Source organism: Sciurus carolinensis, chromosome 9 (genome assembly GCF_902686445.1).
Source record: "Sciurus carolinensis chromosome 9, mSciCar1.2, whole genome shotgun sequence".
NCBI classification, from domain to species: Eukaryota; Metazoa; Chordata; class Mammalia; order Rodentia; family Sciuridae; genus Sciurus; species Sciurus carolinensis.
Genome location: NC_062221.1, coordinates 102,289,413 through 102,300,573, shown reverse-complemented (window position 1 = coordinate 102,300,573; position 11,161 = coordinate 102,289,413).

Below are 11,161 nucleotides of genomic sequence, written 5' to 3'. Positions count from 1 at the left end.
GATGGAGATTACCCATCATAAAGAATAGTCAACACTGCAATCTTTAAAATTGTAAGCATTCTCTGCTTTTCTCTTTCCCTCTTCTCCCTTTATCCCTTTCAATAACTTTCTCCATATTTATTCATTTATTTTCTCTTAAAAAATACAAGAGAAGGAATTTCTATAACCTAAAATTTATGCACATTTGAAATAGCACAGTATAGTGTTTAGTTTGCAAAACTGGGGACAAAATATGAGTGTATATGCCTGAAAAATAGAGATAAAGCCAACAATTGGCACTGAAATATCTCAGGAAAGGACTGTAACTAGGGTTTGGATGCTATTAGCCATTGTGCAAGGATACATGATGCCCAGAGTTGCAATGTATGGTGCTTCTCAGTCTACACCTAGGCTTTACATTTGAAGCCTTAGAAATGATATATAACAACAAAACAGACACACATAAGGATGGTAAATCTAACAAGATAACACTCGAATGTCTATTTAGGAAGGAAGACACACTGATCTTCAACATATCCTGTGCAGTCCTTGGATATAGGAGCCCAAGTCACCAACTGATTTCTGAGGGAGTGTCTAGCTCCTACCTAAGGGAGCTGGTAAGAAGAGCAAATAAGGTGAACTTCTGGGAGAATTAAGGAATTAACTGGGAAATGAGAGTGTGGATTAAGATATAAACCAAATCAGAAGCCAGGTTCAGTTACAAATATAAGATAGGATTTTGACTACAGATACCCTGGTGCCAAAAACATCTTCAGATCAAGGACACTATAGAAGCCCTGAAATACTGAAAGGCCCAAATGCCAGTCCTGTGAACTAGGGTCTCAGGTCAGATTTGTCACATGTATGAGTAGTGGTTCAGGATTGAACCTGAAGAGGTATTCTGATCCAGTTAGTTGAGTCATAAAGAACTCAGAGAACAGCACATTTGCCAGCTTCCTTCTGTCTGTCTGGCATTGTGTCAAGTGTTCTGCATATATTTTTCTAATGTGCATGATCCCTCTTTTGTTAGGCATTATGAATTCTATTATATTGATGAAGGAGTTAAATACAAAAGAAGATCTGGCTTAAACTCTTAAATCGAGATTGATCTAGGCATCAAGGATGAAGTGAATCCATGTATAAGGTTCTGATGGAGTTGAAGAAAAAAGAGAGAGATAATTAACAGTCCTTCAACCCACTTGCTGGGAGCATTATCAATCTGTAAGTCTTATAGTTACTTACCATGTGGAGAAGTAATAAGACTATGAATATCTATTCAAGTTATATGGTGAAACCCTGTTTTGTGTCAGGAAATGTCTAGGCATAGGCATAGTCTGAGCTAGGAAAATACTACCTACTCTTAGGAATCCATATGTCCAAATGAATTGTCTAAACCGGTTAGTATGACAATCCCATGTCCAATGTCCAACCTAGATTGTGAGACCTGAGAATTTGGCTGAGGACATTTGAGAAAGTGTTATTTTTTTAAAAAGTTACAACCATTTCCTTTGTTACACAAGCACAAGGGACTTTACCTTATGACATTGATGCTGAGGGTGACAGAGAAGTACTGTAGATGACTTACATCTGATTCTGCTTGGTTAATGGCATACTGTATATATAACCCTGGATTATGTGAAATAATTTTCTGATTCCTTCATGCATAAAGATGTATAAATTGGTATATTATGTAATCTGTAGTTGAACGTTTCTGAACTGATACATTGCCCAGAAACTGAATTGAAGTTTCTGTCCTAGAGGTTAACAAATAAGAGAGGCCTTTGAACATACAGAGCCAGAAAACATTATGTGGGTTGGGATGGGGCAGAAAGAAGAGACCCAAGTCCAAATTATAACTAGTAAAGGAGTAAGTTGAGAAGATGGAAAGATAGTGATCAATGAAAAAGCAAACATGGGTTACAAATGTCCTTTTTTTAAAGTCAAACAAAACAAAACTGTACCACTTTAGAAGTCCCAATGCTAGCAGTTAACTAGAAATCCATATGCTCAATTGAATTTTCTAACCAGTCATGACAATCCCATGTCCAATGTTCAACCTGGATTTGACATGAGAATGAGACATGAGAATGCAGGGTCACATGCTGAAAACACAAATCAGCAAGTTCCCTTCCTAGGATAAAATTTACATTTTCCAGAATTCCAGAAAGCAGATTTTTTTTATGCACCATTCAATTTGTCTTTGCTGGTTTTAAAGATACAGGTTGTTGAGCATCCTACCAGAGTAGATGTTTCTACCCTTGCTCCAGTTTTATACTCCAGTATAAAGCTAACACTAAAAGGTAGAGGCACTGTTAGGCAGGAGATAGTAAATTTGGTATACAGTATTCTTAGATTTACATACCAATTTTTTAAATGAGCATATTAAAGTCATCAGCTATTATTATTAATTATTAACAATCATTTTTATTGTTCTTTCTGATTGTCAATTTTTAAAATACTGAATTGAATTCTAACACATAAGAGCAAATGAATTTCTTTAAATAATTAAAAGAAAATACCAATATTACAAGGCATATGGCATCCAAAACACCAAAATATTCTTTTAAAAGGATTGAACTTTAAAGTAGAAATTTGTAAACACTAGCATCAACTGTAGTGGCAATTAAGTATTTTTATATTTTAAAAACATTAAACACTGTTATTTTACAAAGAGCACAGTTGTATTTAGAAATAATATAAAATTAAAACAATAGTTCATTGTTAAGATTCATCCTAAGGACGCCAGACATAATTGAGTTACATTAACTTACATGAAATAGGACCCAGTGGTGAAATCCTGATTACCATTCTCCAATTAACACTGCTACATTTTTTTAATGCCTATGTTTAATGTCAAAGCATTAAGAGGCTTCCAAGATAAGAATCTATTAGTGTTTCAAAAATACGTTCCAACCGGAGAGACTAGAAACAGAATGAAACCATATGTCATTTGCACTAAGGTGATAATTTCAGCAATATGAATTAATCAAGTTTCTCAAGGGATGGCTATAATTTTAAAAAACAGTGGAGGAACTCAGCGATGCATACTGGGCAGAATCAGCTTAAGACATATAACAACAAATCTGGGAAGAGTTGAGGGGTATTGCACATGAGGGAGACAACATTTCCATAGTGCCAGGGCTCTATTCAAGTCAGATGCTGACCTTTGCCTTTGTTCTTGTTAACGCCAATGAGCCACACAGGCCTGGCAAAAGCACATCCTTAATACACAGTTCTTAAAGAAATCGTTAAAAGGGGAGGAAATCAGAGAAAACCAAAACTCAAAATTTAGGATATAGTGGGATGAAACTGAAGCAGTGCAACTTAGATCCGGGTTCTAGTCCTGATATTACCTCAAGGTCTTGGTGTAACTTTGAGCAAATTATTTGGTGCTCAATTATTACATCTATCAATTTAGATTACAGAGTTTCTGAAATTCTTCCCAAATCATTGTTACTGAAATTGTGGCTTAGAAAACATTAGGCCATAAAATGTCCCTGAAGTTAAGACAAAGAAAAGAAATATGGAAAATGGCCACAAATTAGTAACGGTAGATGACTTGAAAGATTGTGTTTGTTTTTTAAGATTGGAACCATCTGAATAAAATTAGGTGGAAATATCCCTTCGGGTCTGAATATATTAAACAGAAACATCCAAACCTAATAAACAAAGAATACATCCTTGAAGAAAATAAAAAAGTAAAATTTCCAAATGAAAGAGATTAATATTTAAAAATTGTTTCTTCACACATTAGTCAACAACCTGCATTATATATTTTCTTATGTCAAGTACCTGGTTAGAAACAGAGAGTTTAATGATAAATAAGAGAAATTCTGTTCCCTATATTATGGCAGTGAGTTTACCACATAGTCTAGAATTATTGTAAGCACTAAAAAAATGACACAAAGAAGAAATTCAGGCTACATATACATATACATACATATATAGTATGGCCTCTGGATTAAATTTGTATATGATTTTAAAACAGACAAAATAAGAATGAATTATGGGCTGGAGTCGTAGCTCAGTGGTAGGACACTTGCCTAGCACATGTGAGGCACTGGGTTCGATCCTCAGTACTACATAAAAATTAATAAATAAAGTAAAAGTATTGTGCCCATCTACAACTAAAAATATGAAAAAAGTGAATTACATTTTTAAACATTCATCATTAGAAAAAATTAAATTAAATGACACTAATTTGAAAAATAACAAATTAAAATAGTAAAATAGGCATAATTGGCTGCTCTCTTATCATTTGAAAAAGGCAAAATGCATAAGCTCTCTAAAATAAACATCTTTACTTCAGATATTTAATAAGTATATATTAAAACTTTTTTTTTGCCTCCTGAAGCCAAAGATTTTTGAAGACAGATTATTGGGTAAAGTGACAAACTTTTTTTTAACACAAGACTAAATTGCTTTGCCAAAGGAATCTACCAATTTAAAATGTATTATGTAATATTTTACCCATTCTCATAAATGAAGAGCATATTAATAGGGTTAGATTTTTATGTTATTAATATTATTTAAAAACTGTTTTTCTTAATACTAGTGAATATGAAGGTATTTCTATATGTTTATTAATTGAATTGATCTTCTTTGATGTGGGTGTTTATAATGACATTTTACCATTTATTAGGGGCTTGCTGGACTATAATCTTCTAAAGATTAACCTATTTATAATTTGTGTAGGCTTGCCTATGATTTGATTATCATATTTTTAGAATTTGACTTATAAAATATAGTTATAAAAACCACAATACATGGTTTTCACCTAATGTTACTTATATTTTAATTATAAATCACATTATTTTATTTTTATTAATTATTAATTTAATTGCACAAATTCATGGAGTACGCTGCACTAATATGATACATGAATATTAGTATGTGATAATTAAATCAGGATAGTTGCCATTTCCATCTCAACATTATTTTAGAAATTCTTTATTAACACATAATAATTGTACATATTTATGGGGCACAGTGTGATATTTTAATATATATACTGATCAAATTAGAACAATTAACATTTCCATCTCCTTATCATTGTTGTGTGTTTACAATATTCAACCTCCTCACTTCCAATTATTCATGAAGCATGTAATAGGTATTTTAACTGTTTTAGATCTCTAGAAATGATTACTTCTGTGGTTTATTACCTGTTCTCCAACCTCTCTCTATTCCCCCACCTCTTCCCAGCCTCTGGTAATCTCTATTATGCAATCTAACCAATTTTTTAAAACATCCTCTTAAGAGAGAGAACTTTCAGTATTTGTCTTTCTGTGTCTGGCTTATTTCACTTAATATAGTATCCCCCAGTTCCATCCATTTTGCTGCAAATGATACCATATCATTCTTTATGTGGCTTAATAGTAATTCACTATGTACATATAACATATTTTCCTTAGCCATTCCTCTGCTAATGGAATTCTGTGGTTCATTCTATACTTAACTATTGTGAATAGTGCTGCAATAAAATGGACATGCAGGTATCTCTTTGATATGCTGATATCATTTCTTTTGAATATAAGGCACAGAAGTGGAATAGTTGGACCATATATGGTAACTCTGTTTTTAGCTTTTTGAGGAACCTCCATACTGTTCTCCATAATGGCTGCTCTAGCTTACATTCCCACCAACAGTGTATAAGAGTTCCTTTTCCTCCATATCCTCACAAGCATTTGTTAATTTTTGTCTTTTTGATACTAGCCTTCTAACTGGAGTGAGATGATAACTCACTGTGGTTTTGATTTGCATTTGCCTGAGGGCTAATGAAGTTGATCATTTTATTCTTCAATTTGTTGGCCATTTGAATTCCTTCTTTTGAGAAGCATCTATTCATATCTCTAGCCATTTTTAAACTACATTATTTGTTTTTTATTTATTGACTTTTTAATTTCCTTGTATATTCTGGATACAAATAATTTTCAGATGAATAGTTTTGCAAAATGTTTTTCCTCCCATATTGTATGTTGTCCCTTCACTCTTGTTAGTTTCTTTGCAGTGCCAAAGCTTCTTACTTTATAGTAATTACATTTGTCTGGGCTGGGGAGATAGCTCATTTGGTAGAGTGCTTTGCCTTGTAAGCCCAAGGCCCTGGGTTCAATCCCCAGAAAGATACATTTGTCTGTTTTTGCTTTTGTTTCTTTAAGCTTCTTACTTTGCTGTAATTATATTCATTTATTTTTGCCTTTTTTCCTTTGCTTTGGGGGGTCTTATAAAAAATTTGCTATCTATAACGGTATTTTGAAGTGTTTCCTCTATGTTTTCTTCTAGTATTTTTCTTAATGTAAAGTTTTACATTTAGGTCTTTGCTCAATTTTGAGTTTACTTTTAAATAGAATGAAAAATAGGAATCAAATTTCCATCTTCTAAATGTAGATATCCATTTTCCTAGCACTATTTATTGAAGACTGTTCTTTCTCCAGTGTTTTGTTTTTGTTTTTGTTTTCCTTGCACCTTTGTGAAGAATCAATTATCTGAAAATGCATGGGGTTATTTCTGGGCACTCTTCTCCTATTACATTGATCTCTGCATCTGTATTTATACCAATACCATGCTGTTTTAATTACTATATCTTTGAAGTATATTTTAAGTCAGCATGACACCTCAATCTTTATTCTTTTTACTCAGGACTGCTCCTGTTATTTGGGGTCCTTTTATGCTTCTTTAAATTCTAGAATTTTTTTTCTAGTTTTATGAAAATTGCCATTGGTATTTTGATGGGAATTACATTGAATCTATAAATCACTTCAGGTAGTATAGACATTTTAACAACATTTATTCTTATAATCCATGAACGTGGAGTTCTTTCCGTGTGTGTTGTGTGTGTGTGTGTGTGTGTGTGCACATGCATGTATATTGCTTTATTTTTTTTATCAGGTTTTCTAATTTTGATAGGAGAGATCTTTATTAGCTAGGACTGCTTAGTGCCCTATTGAAGATGTAAAAAAGATTTGTTTTTAAATTTGCATTGCCTATAAAATATCACAGAATAGCCGCTATTTAAGGCTCTCAGATCCCTTTATGTTCTTAAAACTTTGAGAATCTCAGAGAATTTTGTTTATGTAAGTTAGTACTATCCATATTTACCATATTAGAAATTAAAACTCGAAAATATGTAAACACATAAGGAACATTTTACTATCAGAGTGATGACCCATCATATTTAGGGAAGCCAGAAAACTTTACAGTGAATCTGTAAAAGAATGAGATTCAAAAGGCAATCGTGTCATGGTGTTATTAGGCAAACACTTTAACCACATGGTTTCCTGTAAAGTTCTTGGGGTTCCCTAGTCATCCATTAGTCATTTGTGCAGAACCACTGAACTATACCACAGTTCATGTTTTAATTTATCATTTAAAAATATTTCTATTTTGATGGACAAAAAATCATCTGCCATCCATGTTTTAACTTGCATTTATTTGGATCACAGTGATCTGAATCTCCTCCTCCATTTTCTTCTTTTTAAAATTAAATAATTTTTTGAATTAAAAACATTTTTTGTTGCACTGGGGATTAAATTTAGAACCTTACACATGCAAGGTAAGTATTCTGCTGCTGAGTTACACCCCACAGCTCTTTTATAATATTTTACATTTATTTATTTACTGTGAAACAGAGTCTTGCTAGGTTGCCCAGGCCAGCTTTGAATTTGTGATCCTCCTGACTCAACCTAAGTAGCTTGGACTACAGGTGTTTGCCACCATACCCAATTTTTTATTTCTAACTAATAAATTAAAACAGTAAAATTATTTTACTGTTTTATCAGTGTGCAATGTAGTGCTTCAATACATGTATCCACTGACTAATGTTTAAATCAGGTGAATCTTTCCTTTTGAGATCTTTCCCACTCGTGTCAATTTACTTGTCTTTCACTTTTCCTCATTGTCTGATTTAAAATCATTTTTAGGTTTGTACCTGAAATGTAGACAGTAATACAACTTGCTTTTCATTTTCTTTCCGTCTTTCTGCAGCAAATATATATTAAGGTGTTGACTACTCTGGCAGACTTTAAGTTCACAAGTCTATGGAGGGAGTCCCCCTGATGCCATAGCCATGGCAGATTTGCATATCCTATAGATATTCCCAGAGAAGGAGATCCCTGTCCTGAAGTACTGACAATGGTTTTGACTTCTGAGTGTTTGTGATGCACAATTCCGGAAAGTAAGCAACCTCCCACTTTCCTCTTCACTCTGTCCTCAAAAGTACAACTAAGGAGAGCAATCACAGGCAAAGATGTGGGGCGTCTCCTGTCACATAGCCGCACAGTCAGACATCCTTCCACTCACTGTTAGTGTGCCACCCAAATTCATTCCTTTTAACTCTTACTTTTACCCAGTTGGGTCTGCAAACCCTTGTCAAAATGTCTGGTATTCGACAACACTACCTCTTTTACTATTTAATAGTCCTCTTGGTTCCAAAAATAGTTTCTAAATGATGCCTACATTGATATTTGTAGCCATCATCTGGCTACATTTTCCACTTTAACATAGGAAATTTGAATGCTTTCTTAATAGGATACTGCAGGAATTCCATTACAACTGAAGTTGTATTGTTTTGTTTAGTATTAGTCATAGTTCCTTTCAGCATACATAATCTTCTGTTTAAAAGAGCAATTGGATTTTTCCACAATAAAGTTGAGTGTATCTAAAAAAAAAAAAAAAAAAATCCCTTGCAGCATTTAGATATACTGAAATTAGGTTCTGTCAAAATATTTTATAATGACAGCGTGAAATATTGCCCTGAGGAAAACTATAGCTAAAAGTTGACTGGGACATAATATCATGGTGCTATGCCACATTAGAATAATTTTTTATTCCTGCAGATAATATTTTATGGCTATACTTTTGAAAGAGAACCTATATTTACCCGCAAAGAGAATATTTAAATGAGAAAGTTAAGGATTCATGATGCATTACTAAATTATGAATTTGACGGCCACCTCCATACATTTCTACTCATAAAAGCCCCCTTTCCACTTTGGACTAAATGAAGTGGTTAATAGTTTGGGCAAGTATCTTGCTTCTGAATAGCCTGCAGATAAAGGATGACATTAGTGATAAATATAATATACAACTGACAATTTACATACAGTGCTGGAGCATACAGTAGCACAGGATAATTAGCAGGCACCCCTGGCAAATATGTGTGTCCTCCCCTCCATCTGTTGCTTCACTTCGAGTTTGAGGCAACTAGAATATTGAGCATTTGGAAAGATTTTAGTGCTGGTTGAAATTTGGTTTTAAATAAATATGTATATGTATATACATTATGTACTACAGGAAATAGATAACATTAATGACTCAAGTACCGAAGACATTTTCTAGCATTGTTTAGGCTAAATACTCAGATATTTGAAAGAAATTCCCAGACTCCCTCTAATATCTGGCATCCCTTTAGCTTTTTAAATACAGTAGAATCAAATCTGATCATTGTGAATACAATAACATATAAAAGACGACATAGAGCTACTAAAAATAACTCGTTCTAGGGAAATTATCTCATGATTTGAGAAAGGAAACTTTGTCTCTTTCTGGAATATGAGATCAAGTACTTCAATAATATCCACAAGAGATGAACTCAGCAAGTAAGAATAGTTTCAGGAATCATCATTAGAATGTGGATGATAGAAGCAGACTTTCTGTGTTAAGTTCTATATTCTGTTATTTATTAGTCATGTAAATTTAGTCATGTTTCTTTAACTCTCTTTGTCCTAATATCTCTCTCTCTCTCTCTCTCTCTCTCTCTCTCTCTCTCTCTCTCTCTCTCTCTCTCTCTCTCTCTTCCTGTCTCTATTTTTGCATCTGTGACTTGAACATCATATTAGTACCTCTAGGGTCATTGTAAGGATTAAATACATTAATATTCATAAACATTTATGAGGGCATCTGCCCCAGAGTAAATTATATGTGTTTTTAAATAAATAAAAAGGAATATGCATGTTATGCTTATCTTATCTTTGTTCATTTTAACCCTGAAAGATGACTACAGATGTGTTTGTGCTAATTAATCATAAAATCCTTAGTACTACCATATTCTTTCAAAACTAATTTTATTAAATGTTAATAATGCCATGATATAATAAATTCAGTTAACATCTATCAACATTTTATCATAAATAAATATAATGTTTCCATTGAAAGATAGAATATTCATTTTAATACTGACTATTGGCTTTTGGAAACATTCCAAATGAGACATGTTAGTATAATAACAAACTGTGCTTATTAGTCAGTGTACCAAAAATGTTTTTTTAAAAGCTGCAGAAAATGTTGTGTTGCATGTGAATATTTTTAATTGAACAGAAGTCTAGACCTAAAGCCCTGGAGGTATAGATTAGATAATTAGTCACAGTATGCTCTTTGCTGATCCCAATAGAAATTACCTAAATCCAAACTACTAATGACAGACAGATAGTAGAACATAAGAACAAATAGTAACCCTATTATTCACTATTTGCTGATTTATTCCTTTGTACATGTGCTTTAAAATCCATATATAAAATTCATATATAGAGGGAATGATACAGATTTTTCCTAAATCTTGATCTGAAAAATTTAATTTTAGGATAGGATGAAAGATTTTTTTAATATAGCTATAATTGGCAGTAAAACAGTTTGATGTGACCAAAAAAAGTTCTCAATTCTCTCTTATTTTGAGAGAAGCTCTAAAATGAAGGCAAACAATGGAGGAAACTATCTTTTGTTTTCTGTTTTAAAAATACTAATACCATTAATTTCCTTTAATAATTAAATAATTTTTTAATATTCTTAAGTCAGAAAACACCCCAATTAATTTATGCTGTGTCTGTATAATTTATAATAAGTATAAATAAAATAGCAATAAAAAGTATAATTGTTCACAAAATGTGGATTTTTTATTTACATGATAACTGGCACTTCCTATTGATTCTGATAATTGATTGCTGTGACTTGAATGTGCTTCCAAAAAGAAAGTGTTGGAAAGTTGATCACCAACACAACAGGGTTGAGAGGTGGGCCCTGATGAGAGATGATTAGACCACAAGGGCAAACTGAATAGATTAATGCCACTGTGGGTTTATTATAAATGGACAATTCTGCTCCATTTACTTTCTATCTCTTTCTCCTGTACATGCTGTAGTCTTGTGCCCTTCTACCTTCCACCATGGTATGACACAGAAAGAAGGCCACC